The following is a 12,361-nucleotide window of genomic DNA, read 5'->3' on the forward strand; positions in this document are numbered from 1 at the left end:
CCAGCCGGATTTAACACCGTTCACCACAACTTCAAAAAATTCATGCTATGTGAAGAAATATGTTGGCTTCTAGATGTCTAGAGGTTGATGCTCTGTGTTTAAAAACAAGCAAAGACAGTCTCTAGTACTTAACTGCTAGAGTTTTTAGTAATCAGCAACAAAAGTTAATGAATGTGTAACAAATACGTAGTAATATGTTCTATTTAATGAAGTTTCATTGATATTTTTAACCTCTTACAGCTCTTATTTTACCAATTTTAGTGCTGATAAGATACTGTTCAGAAGATATGTTCTGATAAATTCCAGTCGTATTCCTGAAAGGGTGCACTTCTGTGATGTCCTTCACTGTTAAGCTAGCTGCGGTGGCAGCTTCCACAGACATCTAAGCTTTTAAGTTTTAGAAAAAATACAGACATTTTGAAAAATTGTCATACTGGATTAGATCAAAGGTCTTTCTAACTTGTTCTGTTTCCAGTGAATGCCTAGAGAGACATAAAATACTGCAGCTTATAAGGTGATATCTCCCCAAATACTGTTGCCATCTCCATGATTTGTGACTTGGGGTTTCCTGAGCCTAGGGCTGTATCTGTCTGCGTTCTAAAAAGAAAAACAAAAAGCAGTAGCACAGATTTTAATGACTTAATCCGTAAGGTATGTATTGCATGTGCTTTTGCAGTCCTCAGTTTAAAGACAGACTATTTCATCACAGGCGTTGCCTATAATTCTAAACATGAACGTGACTGTGTTGGTGGCTTTGATAGTTGTTGGATATATTTTTCAAAAGTTCTAGAAAAGTTTTTAATTGGTAAAGTAGCTGCAAAATTGCCAAGGTGATTGTATTTTAATTTGGTACTACCTATTCTGCTATGAATGCAGGAGTGGAGTAGAATTTATTTTTCAGTAAAGATAAAAGATAAAATTTTAGGAGGAAAAATTACTGACAACCAGAAGTTAAAACAGGAGTATTATTAACCAGGGGTAGAGGAGAGGAGGAGGAAGTACTTGAGCAGACACAGGAAGGAAATACTATGCTCTTTTGCCAGATTTCATCTTTGACACTTGTCTTTGGCTGATGAGTACTTGTTCAAATAGCTGGGAGGGTGGAGGAGTGTTTACCTCCCATTTGGTGCAAGGCAGATGGATGTGGTGAGTGTTTGTGTATGTACCCACGTGTGGGTGAAATGGAAAAATGTGGCCTGTGCTTATTTCCTATTCCCACTTCCATTTAGGTAATAACGCTCATATAAATGTTTTAATCATAACATTGATGAAATCTCAAACTGTTCTTTTTTCTTTTTTAAAGAGAAAAGAGAAGAAGCATCGTATGTATCTGCTGAATCACTCCGCTGCAGGAAAATATGAAAACAAAAAAATTGTTCAGACTGCAGTGGTTCTGTGCAAAATGATTTACACATTTTTCCGTAACAGATACATTTAAAAGTCAGTGTTAAATGGTCCTTAAACTGACTACCATCTGGTATAAGCCGGTGTTGGTACAGGGGAGTGCTGTAGGAAACAAGTACAGAACAAATTCTGACTGGATCCAGGTCTAACAGGTTTTTTCACTCTTTTTTTTCTTTATCTGGGATTGACAATCCAAATCGCCTAAAATGGTCAAAAGGGAGTCAGACCCAAAGTGTCGTTGGTCCTTGAAGGATTTGGTTTTGCTGTCGTCACTCCACATGTGTAATCAATTATGAGCATAATTACATGGGTTTGGAGTCTGTTTGCTTGCAGTGCCAAGTTGCACATGGGCATTTATAGCAGTTAGCTATTTTGTACCGATTTCCCTCAGTATTTATGCTTTTCTCTTGCACGAGAGTCTGGTAGGATTCGGAAGGTTAACACAAGAACCAGGGAATGAAAGAAGAGCACTGAAACCTATGAACAAAGTCTCTTCTGCAGGGGTGGCAGAACTCCACCATGTTTCTGAGGCTCCGTCCATGCCAGCCGTGGTCAGCATTGCCACCAGCTCCCTCTGGCACGACTAGGCAAAGCTTGCTGCGTGCCCGGCAGCTCATCCTGGTGGGAAAGCCTGGGGTGAAGCCCGGGAGGGCGGCAGCCTGTTTGCCTGGGACCTCTGCGGTAGGGCCGGTATTGGCAAGAGGGAGGCTAATGGCATTTGGGGACAGTACAGGAGTACTACAGAGAAGAAAAGGAGTCTCAGACACTTACGCCAGGGCTGGTGGGAGATAGAAATGTTTAAATTGGCATCTTGCCCTAATGTTAGCCAAAAGGTGCAGAACCTTGTTAAATTGCTCAGCAGCAGTTCAGACCCAAGCGTTGTACAGTTTGGGGAGCGCACGATAAGCCAGACGTGTACAACAGACAGTGATGTGAAAGCAGTTCACAGGAATGTTTTCTTTCATAAATTGTATTTTTATTGGACAGCTTTTAAATTTTTGTCATTAAAACTCGACTAAACGCTTCCCTCTTGAGAGTGCTGAGGGAGGGAGGCTGGGGATTAATTCACTGGAGGTATCTTGGTGTCATTTTGTTTTGGGTACCAGCTGCTGATCTGATAAAGTGACTTCATGGAAAAAAATTACTTTCATTAAGTATCCTCTGTGTATATGATACATGCTTGCATTATAATGGCATTTCTTCTTGCAACCTGTCTGTGGGAAGAGACTAGATCTGCTTATAGGACTTCTGGCAAAGTACTTGTGTAAAGAGGCAGTCTAGGATGGTAGTGTCTGAGAGCCTCAGGCAAAGATTAATATCTCTGTAACAGGACAGTGCTGTCTGGAGAGTCTTTGCCTCATGGTGTCAGATACTAAAGTATCTTTTCATTAAAAAAAAAAAAAAAGGAAACAAAAAAAACCAAACCAGAACAACAAACACCTCAAGACCTCAAGGAAGTATTTATCCTTAGCACCCTCTTCTGGGCAAGTTCTTAGTGTCAGGATTTTGCAACAACAGAGAAGAGTTCTTTAAGATCTTTTGTATAGTTTTAAATTGCTTTCTCTCTTGGGTACCTCTAATGTTCTTGCAGACTTACAGCTTCTGATAGAACAACAGAAGCAATTTCTTAATGCGATGCCTACCATTTATATTACCACGTGTAAAATACATTTTTTTTCTTCGTTGTGGTAGGTGTATACTGTTTATTAATTAGTTTTGAATATTTTACTTTATAACAGTTCATCTCATGTTCGATATTCTTCACATAATCCTCATGACGATGCTACACACATGGGTGGCATTATACAGTATTTTTAGCATAACCAATGAATATAGCAGAGACTGCAATAAGCACTGTTTTAGAAACCCAAGCACCTGCAAGACAGCTTGCTGTCATTATAAGGAAAACAAGGTAGCCCTAATTTCATTTCACTTTTTGCTGCAACGATAGCATTTCAGTTGTCTACTTGACATTTTCTGTGTGTTTGGAATGCCATAGTGACGAGTATTGGAGCACTGGAAAGAATAGCATAGTGCTGGTGGTTTCTCAGTTGTACCTAGGAGCTGTACTCTCCATAAACAGTCCCTTTAGGCTCCTTTTGGTTAAGAAGGGGAAGCTTTTCCTATGAAACTGTGGAAATTCGAACGCATGGGCTTTACTTTGCCAAGTGTACACCTCTCTGATCTGCCAGATTGCCAGCTTGGTTGCTACGTGGTCCCTTGTTGGGAATGCTCTGTGCACTGTGTGAGGTCACATTTAACTGGGATTTTTAACCTGCTTCTGGCACACAGGTCCTTATGTGATCTCCTGTTTTGCTTTGTGCTGTGACGGAATTCTGCATCCCATGTTCTGGCTAAGAGAAGTGTCCAAGAGAGAAGGTTTTTATTAAAAATAATATATTTTCCCAGAAACTTTTGTGTGAAAGCCAACTCTTGTGCATTCCTAGTAACTTAGTTTCTTCTCCTTTGTTATGGGACTTGGTAATGCTGCAAAAAAAATCAGTGTCTCCAGGAATTTTGGGTCACTAGAGCTATACAGCACTGATCTTTCCCTGATGGAAAACTCCTACTCCTATTGCTTACAGTTGCATATTTTACACTGAGGAAAAGGTGGATGGGATGTGGTAGAACATGCTGACGTGGTGAGAAGAGGAGGTTGAAGGTGTGAAATATGAGTACCAGAAAGACTGGTAAAAGAAAGCCAAATGTATAGAAGAGAGATGAATAGGAGAGTAGACAAAGCCAATGGTAGGTTGAGTGTTCAGAAGTTAAGATGATCTTTACTTTGTTAATGACCTGCAGTGTCCTGTCCAGGGAAACATTATGTTCAGGCTTGTACTTAACCTCCATAGTGAAAACAGAGCATGGATAAGAACGTAGAAGCTAGGAAAAACCCACCCAGCATGAATCCTTAAAGCCCTGAAGGCATCTGCATGAAGAACCCACCTTCTCCAATGCTTAGCTCTTGGGGTCGGCAGCACACTGTGTGTCTGCTGCGGCTGCGTGGTTCAGAGCGCAGGTTTCTGAGGTCAGATCAGAGCAGCCTGTGTGGCGGGGTATGGATCTGCCGAGAGAGTATAAACTCCAAAGGGTACTGGCTGTTGATCATGGCTACCCCTCTTCTCCTTCCTTCCTGTAGAAAGAAAGCGTCTTTCTACAGGGCTTTATTTTGTGCTGCGTTTAGGCAAGAAACTGAATCGTAACCATATTTTAATTTAAGCCGTTAAAATATCTCCCATCAGGAATCCTCAGTCAGATGGTGTAAGTGTGACTGATCCTCACCTTGACATGGCTTTCTGCAGGACAAGAAGTATCTTCTGTAGCTAGCCTTGATGTTCTGAATAAAGAACATTCTGCTTATGGTAGTGTGTTTTTTAACTGTTTAACTCTGTGCTCTTTCTTCAGAGGATGTGCTGAGTAAAGATGCTGGGGAGTGTGCAATATGCCTGGAAGAGCTGCAGCAAGGAGACACTATAGCACGACTGCCTTGCCTCTGCATATATCATAAAGGGCAAGTATTTCTCAAGATGCATATAAAATTATAGAAGGTTGCATTTATTGGGAAACTCCTCCAAGGGGTGCTTAAAGGAGCACTAAAATTTAATCGCTTTTTACAGTTAAAAACAAATAAACAACAAAGAAACAACAGCAGCAACCCTAAAGATGTTTTTAAAATGACATCTTTCTGCATCTCCACAATGTATTTTGAAGTCAGTTTTCCCTACTATAGTCTTTTCATGCTTGCATGAAAAGCCCACAGAAAAAATAAGGCAAAATCACCTATATGGGGAACATGCACATCATGGCTAGGGAGTTTAGGTTGTGTGTTTTGTCAGATGCTAACGGACTTGGGGGGAAAAGGGGGGAACACTTTTTATACCTGTTTCATATTTGTTTTCACAAGTGTCTGTAACTACAGGAAATAAAATGTCAATGAATGATATAAGATGGATTATAGTGTTAGTAGTGAAGTAACCTGTGTGTAAAACCTGGGTAGTAACTTGTAAAATGCTTCCTTAGAAAATTTTAACACTTAGGAAATTTAGTTTTTCAGCAGTGTTTAATATCCAGATATTACTGTGGTTTGGGGTTATTAAATTTTCCAATGATGTGTGTATATAACATATACTTCTTTGTATAATATAAAATCCTACTAGTCATTGAAATTATGAGAAACCAATTTATATTCATATCTTACCGCTAAATGTTACTGAGATATTCATGTCAATTGTTTTAATTTTTGTCTTGTATCCAACAGCTGCATAGATGAATGGTTTGAAGTAAATAGATCTTGCCCTGAGCATCCATCAGATTAAGACAAGATTCATGTTTTAGGTAATATTTAATTTTAGACTACACTTCAACAATAAATATCTTTATTATCTGAAATAACTCTATGCTTTTTTTTTAATTTGTGAATTTGCTACTGTGTCTCAGAACTGCAATATTAATCAGTAAGTATTGACATATATTGCAATATGTAAAAGGTTTCTGCATCCTTATATGGCATAGTCTGAAATGATGTATTCCAGTTTTAGTACTGGAAAGTTGCAAGTCAGTGCCAATAAAGCTTTAACATTAACTTCTAAAGAGTATTTTTTCCATGGAAATGAAACAAAATTAAAATAATACAATTGTGTAATTTTGGATTGTTCCATGAGTACTGGCATTTATTTCTGACGGAAAGCTTTTGGAATCCTATGAAAAAGTTGAAACTAGGTATTTTCAAAACCACTTTCATGTTAATGCATTCCAGAATGTTTACAATATATAAAAAAATAAAAAATGTTAACATGTTTCTATCCATCCCATCTCAGAGGTTCACATTTTTCCAGCTTATGTTTTGTGTTAATGATTTCAGATCTGCAATCACTGTCAAAGGTTTAAAGGACAGGTTTATTCTTTTAGTTGACTAGTTCAAAAACTTTATTTTGCATTAAACCACTGCCCCATGGCATTGCAAAACACACCAACAGTCATCATAATTCTTAGAGAAATGGAGATATCTGAAATTCTGATTGGTAGCTGCGGGCTTGGTTTTGTTGTTCGGATGGAAATGGAAAAAAAAAATCTGAAGACTTCAACATCGGCATTTATTTGTTCATTTGTTTCACCTTGCTTCACGAGTCTTTGTTGCAGGTCACATTGCAGTGCTATGGTTGTTGCAGGGATAGCAAAGAAAACCTGAAGGAGGGTATCCTGCTACAGAGATAATTGTTTTGTCCTTGGGGCAGTTAGCCAAAATTAATAAATAATTTCCTATATTGCCCCCAACAAGTGAATTTTGGAAGAAGCCCGCATGCTGTTTATGAACACACTTGTCTCTGTACATGCTCACGGGTGTCTAACCTCATGTTAAATCCAATTTTCTTTTTTTTCACAGCAGACATGGTGGTAATTGGGGCTTAGGGAAAAGGGGAAGGCAAACACGGTGGTTGTGCTCATGCTGTTTGAGTGTGTTATATACTGAAATAGCTAAAATTATGGTACTTTTTGCTTTTTCAACAGCTGCTTCCACTGATCAGAAAACATAGGAGATGTGAGTGAGGTTCCCTTGCTGAACACAGCGTGCCTGGCTTGAGACTTACAGTTCTTTGTGGCTGAAAAAGGCAAAGATGGACAGTGACATGGAAAAAGCATTGCAGACACCGGTTACTTGCCAGTAGCGCTCAGTATACCAAACACTCACGCAAAGGACACACAGGGATTTTGAAAATGCTGCACATTCTGTAACAATCGACTCCCCACAGACATTACTGACACTATTTTGTATCGAAGGCCAAAGTTCCGAATTTCAGCCTAACTTCTGGTTCTGTGACGAAGCAGGTTATTGGACATGTTTCCTACTGCCTCAAGTAGAAGCGGAGACGTTCGATACGTGCTATCTGAGACCCTTGCAGGAGGGTGGCCCCGGGTTTGAGTGGGAACATTTTCACCTTCTCGTTGGCTGAAGAAGAGTAAATGGCAAACTAAATATAATCTAACAGTGTGACCTTAATTTACTGAATTCACACCCTGTTTTACGTTCTTCACTTTTTTCCAAGAACCGAAAACATAAACTTCTCTGCATAGGAATACTGTATTTCAAAATTTTGTAACTAAACCTTTGTCACAATGCAGTCCAAAGAGTAAAACCAAGACAGGTAACTAATTTATATTGATCAAGCTATAGGGATTGTTGAAATCTGCACATTATATTGCTATTTAAGTAACTAAAACTTCTCTTTTACTGCTTGTGAGTAAAAACAACAACAAAAATGCAGCAAAGCAAAATCTTACAGCTATGCAACTTTTTTTTAAATAGGAGAAAAAAGATGAATTACCAATTTTAAGTGCTGCCAGTTAAGGTAATTTGTTTAACGGGTATTTTTTTAAAAATGTTTCAGGTAATTATTTTATTGTACTACTCTCATCTCCAGGCTGCCTCCTGAGGTGTAAATGAATAACTGCAAATGTGGGCACAGCAAGAGGGTTTTTTACAGGCATGGATGAGGTAACATTGAGGTGGGATTTGTGTTTAATTTTTAAAACACGCAAGTTTTTGTTTTCTTGTTTGAATGTTTTTTTTGATGGCAGGATCTGTAGTACTTTGCATCTAAAGCCTTGGTCTCTTTGTGTGGAGGGCAGCATTTGACAGTGTGGTTTCTTTTTCTAAAAAATGCACCTGCATTTATTTAATTTATTATTGTTTTACTGTATTATATTGGTATAGCCAGGGCTCTGTGAAACACAGGATCTCTCGGGGGGGGTACACCAAGTAAAACTGCGGATAAGTATTAGTTCCCATAAAGTATCACAGTTCAAAAAAAAAAAAAAAAACAGACAGGGGAGAAGAAAAAGACAATAAACTGGAACAGATATCAGGGCTTAGCATCATACTTTTTGTATCAAGAATTAATCATAGTAGTTTCTGAATTTCAAAGTCCAGGGAAGACTTACGAATATTTATTAGTGACAGCATTTTCATTAAAATGAATTGCACAACACTTCAAACATTTTTCTTGTACGTACATAATTCTGCTTTTCTCTTTTTGTTTAAGTACATATTTGTCTCTGTTGCTACTGTGATTCATATCAAAAAGGGCAAAGAACAGGAGCAATTGCTGCTGTCTGGAGAACAAGTGCAGTGCACGTTACTAAACTCTCCTATCTTGCTTGCAGAGCAATTCTTGCCTGGATAACATTTTCTCTTAAATGTTGCTCTGTAAAATGCCTTTGTTACGCTGTAAATCTAAAGGAGTTCAAACTAGATAGTTGTCGTAATCGCCGGTGCAGTTTCTACACTTTAGGGCTTGTATCACTGGTTTCAGCTGAACCCGTAACTATGGGGCCCTGTTGTATTCTCTTTTTCAGTGGGAGCAGAACCATTTTGTCACACTTTCAATTCTGTAATTACATCAAATGTACAGTCGGTCCCTGTACAGATTCCCTTTTAGCTGAGAATATTTGTGTTGCCTTGTATTATCATGGAGGGGAGGGAGGGTATGAGGAATTACAGCACCTGTAATACTCGAATAGTGGTGTTGCCTGCAGGCCCGCTTTTCCAATGTTTTTAAATTCCTGCTATCTCCTGAAAGTAAAGCTTTTGCATTTGCATTGATTTAATGTTTACTGTTGGCTTCATGCCAACATACAGAAACTCACCTGTAATAATGTAAAGGGAGTAGGTGTTTTGGTGTCCCGTGCTCCAAGGTCATAGATAGTCTTTGGCTTGGGGATTTAAGTAGGTAAATGTTATAAACATAAATCTGTTTACAACTTAAGCTCAGTTTTGGTAGTTCATATTTCTAGTTCATTTACAGTTTTTTTTTTTTTTCCAAAAACCTTAATTTCCTGTATTCAGATGCAAATAGCTGGTTTAAAGACCCAGCAGTCATCACTGCTGCCCTACGTGTAGGGCAAGTGTCTGACAAGAATGCCACTAGCAATCGCACGGGTGCGTGGTGTTACAGGCAAGAGCCCGTTGCTGCTTCCGTCGCTGCTTCCGTCGCCACAGTAGAGCAGCAATACCGTGGATTATTTGAGGGACTGATACGAGCTCAGCCTTAGATCCTAGTTTGGCCTTCTAGTATCCATAAATCTCTTCTGAAAGGCTGTGGGAGGTTTTCTTGTATCAAAACCTGTAATATACAGCAGGCCTAGAATGACCCTGCAAGCATGAGAGTGGTGCTTGGGCTTGAGAATGCCTGTGGAAATTCACCTCCGTAAGCTTTCTATCACCAGCTGTGTTGGTCAGTTGGCGATGACCATGCTGTAGACGTAGCTCTCATAGGCAACACCTTCATTTTAAAAGCATCCTCACACTTGTCCTGAATCGTTGTGCTTCAGAAGCAGAAAATAAACACCAACCAAGTCCTGTGTCTCGATTAAGGAATACCCCACTCATCCACAAGAAGCAATAACTTAAATTACGGTGCGATATGCTTCTTTGCCTGTAAATATATTGAGATTGCCAATTCTGTGCTGTTTCAGAGTATTTTCTGTCATCTGGCCTATATCTTCCCTAAGTATGTAAGGGTGTGAAATAATTCCCATACTCAGGTCTGCCATAAACACGCTGCTTGCCAGAAGGGGAAGAGTAGACTCAACACTGTCTTGAAATATGAGATTTTTCTGAACTTGTAACATACCCATGTATCTTGAGTAGCAACTTGTGTTCTGAAGTTCATAGTGGAGGTGGCTACGATTGGGATTGTATATAACCCTACTCCATACACTACCAAGAGAGCCATGCTAGTGTCAGCACAGGGCAGCCATTGTCCTGTCTCTTATAAAGCAGTATATAATAACACCTTCCTTTTGAAAGAGGTAGCTAATTTTCTTTCAATGTGTACGTTCGATGGTGAGTTCACTGGGACATAAAAGCAAAAATATAAAGCACACTGCAAATTTGTGCTATTTGATTTTGGGGAAGAATAAAGCCTAAAACAGATGGTCTTATTTGTAATCAATTTAACTTTCATATTCAAGGGTAAGTGTACTGCAGTATTTTGAAATGGAAAATGTGTAGGTGATGTACAAAGACGTGGGTGGATGCTTGTGGCCTCTTTTCCCCTGCTCCCCGCTCTTTACGGTGTAAAGGGAGTTTTATAACCTAATCTCAAGATTTATACATTTATCATAGTTCTTAATGTTAAGAGCACTGGCTTTTTAATTAAGTCTTTGCTGAAGGGCTGGTGAGCTGGTAAAACTGAATCCCAGAAGATTAAAATCTCAGCAAATGTGGAAAGATAATTTTTATTCAGAAATGTGGGTCTTTGGTGTTTCTGGATGGATGACACCTAATACTTAAGATGTGCTTATGGACTCTTTTAGTATGCTGCCTTTTCCATGTGAGGCCTTCAGCAACTTGTCCTATTTCTTCTGTGTCCCACCAAAAGCAGGGAACTTGGCACTTGAATATTACTACTCTATCTACAGAAACAGCAACAAAGCGTATGTTGGTTTTGATGTAGGCCATGATCTCTCTGAATTTCTGTGAATTTTAGCTGCTTTCTCGCATTGAAAGAATATTTGTGTGCGAATTTGGTATTGTTGCTTTGGCCCTACTAATTTTGCTACATGGGTGGGAGTTTCCTGCCAAGAGACTACAATATCCCTGGGAATGCAGAAGTGCTACTATGGACCTTGCAGCTCACCTTTGCCAGTGGAGAACTATCTCATTTTTTGATGAGTGTTATATTTTGATTCATTTTGCACCCTTCCAACCTTAAAAGTCATTTTAGTATCATTTTCTTCTCCTCTTCCTAGCTGAAGACATGATATATTTTAGGCCATACCCGCTCAATCTTTGGACAGGCTTTCCATTGGCATCAGCAAAAGTAACGTAAGAGGTCGTAGCTAGAAGAGGAGGACTTGTTAGGGGTTTTGCCATAACCCAGCCAAAAGTCTCTTCCTGCAGCAATGTCATCAGCTCATACCACTTCTTGTCGTTCAAAATATTCTGTGTAAGACACTCATGACAGAACCGTGTCCAGTTTTTGTTTCTGAAATGTAAAACTTCTGTGATGTTTCTCCATATAAATTAACCTGCTTCTAAAATCAGGTTGAAGATGTTTTAACCTGTTGGGGGGGAAAAAAAACCTGAAAAAAACAGTCCTTGCTCTCAAGTTGCCTCAAGTTGCATTTGATTCTCTTACTCCACAGTTCAGCTGGCTTTCCAAGCTGCTGCATCATGTTCTGTAAAGGCATTTCTCAATTAAGTATGTCAGAACTGATGACGGGATAAACTGTAAAATGACCTCACTGTGAGGCATTTTGAGTTGCTGAAGCATTCCTCAGGTAAACCACCGTAGGAATATCCTGCACCCGAAAAAAAAGTTGGACTTGGTTCTGTCTTTGATCTAGTAAGTTGCCAGTGTACAGGAATTAGAAGGCAGCAAGCCCGCTAGCTGATCTTTCTGGCAGCTTTTAATGTATGTATGTTTGTTTGAGAGACTTTTGCCCTTGATTGTGCTTTGGCAAAGATTTTGCAGTGATAAGTAGGATTGCTTGATTCTGGCAGAGTTTCAAGTGTAAGTAACCCCACGTTGCAAGAACTTAATCTGTTGCTGAATCCTGTTCCTCTTGTTTTTCCTCAAATCTGTTCCTTATATTGCTAATTTGTTATATTTAATAGTAAACACTTCTCAACATGACTGGTCACAAGCTCTCAAGGTGTGAAATGCTAACGTGAAGAGACAGGGAAGTGTGATTCTGTGCTCTTCCTGTATATATTAAGATGAAGCTGAAGTATTCATACAGTCAGGAATTCTCTCCTAGCTGATATTGCCAAAGCACTATAACTTTCAAGGAAGAAGGGAGGTAGCTTAGCTGTAGAGGGGGTGTTTTAATGAACTACTTAATTTTAAAAGCTGCAGCATCACACTGAACCAGTGGTGATCCCGCATTCACCTTATCACTTGATTGCAGATCTCTTTCTGGTGCTTTCTACCCTTTGGCAGGTACCTGCTGGTAG

At 39.2% G+C, this 12,361-nt stretch overlaps 1 long non-coding RNA gene across 1 annotated transcript; it reads left to right on the forward strand.

Annotated features, from left to right (window-relative positions):
* Nucleotides 1-4,809: 4,809 nt before the first annotated feature.
* Nucleotides 4,810-7,555, forward strand: LOC104628031. The gene is made up of 3 exons (XR_738103.1): nucleotides 4,810-4,915; nucleotides 5,663-5,739; nucleotides 6,913-7,555. It is a non-coding gene; the product is annotated as an uncharacterized LOC104628031 (long non-coding RNA).
* The last annotated feature ends 4,806 nt before the right edge of the window (nucleotides 7,556-12,361 follow it).

Source organism: Phaethon lepturus, unplaced genomic scaffold (genome assembly GCF_000687285.1).
Source record: "Phaethon lepturus isolate BGI_N335 unplaced genomic scaffold, ASM68728v1 scaffold38101, whole genome shotgun sequence".
NCBI classification, from domain to species: domain Eukaryota; kingdom Metazoa; phylum Chordata; class Aves; order Phaethontiformes; family Phaethontidae; genus Phaethon; species Phaethon lepturus.